Consider the following 491-nt stretch of genomic DNA (forward strand, 5'->3'; position numbering starts at 1 on the left):
TTCTCCATCATGGCCTACACAACCTTCCACTGCCATTGTTGTTCTGAACACTCAGCTTGAAGAAGAGTTCTGGGGAACTGGGAAGCTTGCCCACCTGTTTGTGATATCTCAGTTCATGAAAGAGCCATTCCACAATGTTAGTGTCTGTCATTTTTCTGTTAACAAGCTTGCTGTTTACAATCTTTTCTGTCTCTTGCTGTTCGTTCTCTCTCTCTCTCTCTCTCTCTCTCTCTCTCTCCACCACCACTCCAGCAGCATATAGGCAGTTTCTCATAATCTGCAACAGCTCTTAATTAAATGGCAATTAAGTGTTGTCAGCACGTGGGTGTCAAGCTCGTGACTCACTTGTCACGGACCCTGTGACCTCAAGGGTTAATTGCTTCTCTTTCCTTCTCTAGGCTGTTTATCCTTCTGGCTAAAAGGGGTGGTGACGGGTGGTGACAGGAGTGTGTGTCGGCTTAAGCAGTGCCTGGAAAATGCATGATCTCAGC

This window comes from Gekko japonicus, unplaced genomic scaffold (genome assembly GCF_001447785.1).
Source record: "Gekko japonicus isolate JY-2015 unplaced genomic scaffold, Gekko_japonicus_V1.1 scaffold2543, whole genome shotgun sequence".
Taxonomy (NCBI): Eukaryota; Metazoa; Chordata; class Lepidosauria; order Squamata; family Gekkonidae; genus Gekko; species Gekko japonicus.